Below are 895 nucleotides of genomic sequence, written 5' to 3' on the forward strand. Positions count from 1 at the left end.
TAATTGCAAAAAAGGTAACATATATGATTACATATATCGTATCGAATATGTCATGTTTCTCTTACGCGTACATGATATTCGCAATATTACAATGCCCAGCATTGATCGTATTGCGAATATCATGTACGCGCAAGAGAAACACGACAGAGATTCGATACGATATATGTAATCATGTACATATTTAGCACGAACAAAGAAAACGGAGGAATGTTTTACCATTTGTCGTGGGCGAGCTTTTTTCTCTGGCAGCTGGCCTTTCTCCTCTACGAGGATTACATCCTCCTCCCGCTCCTCCTCCGCCTTCCTCTTCTCGGCCATATTCTTTAACAAGTATCTGAAAATAATGAAACAATTAGCGTTAATCATTTGAAATGCATTCAATTACATCAGGCTGTAGTTAAAAGATAAACATGAATCAATCATTTCGAATCTCTCGTGCGTGTTTCTCGAGCGCGTACATGATATTCGCAATACAATCAATGCTGGGCATTGTAATATTGCGAATATCATATGTACGCGCAAGAGAAACACGCCAGAGATTCGATACAATTGATTCAATGTGACTCTTTTCAGGTGCATGAAATTGGTTATGTAGATTCGCGACAACGATTCGCATGCAGTTTGGCAACTTTCCGCATGCAATAACAAGCTGATACACAAAATGAGACTGTAATAGAGATGATAATGAAAGATTGCACTTACCAAATCTCGCGCGGTATCCAGGTATCCAGGTTACACGATGAGGGCAGGCAGCAGCGAGCAGAGCGGGCTGTCACATCTGTTGGACGAAGCACGTGGTAATGGTGATGTGCGGCGGGAAATCATGAACGTCCCTTTAGTGACTTTCATCCTAGTAACTTGTTACTAGATAAATAACCAGATGTGGCCAGTGACA

The sequence above is a fragment of the Wasmannia auropunctata genome, unplaced genomic scaffold, assembly GCF_000956235.1.
Source record: "Wasmannia auropunctata unplaced genomic scaffold, wasmannia.A_1.0 LD335967.1, whole genome shotgun sequence".
NCBI classification, from domain to species: Eukaryota; Metazoa; Arthropoda; class Insecta; order Hymenoptera; family Formicidae; genus Wasmannia; species Wasmannia auropunctata.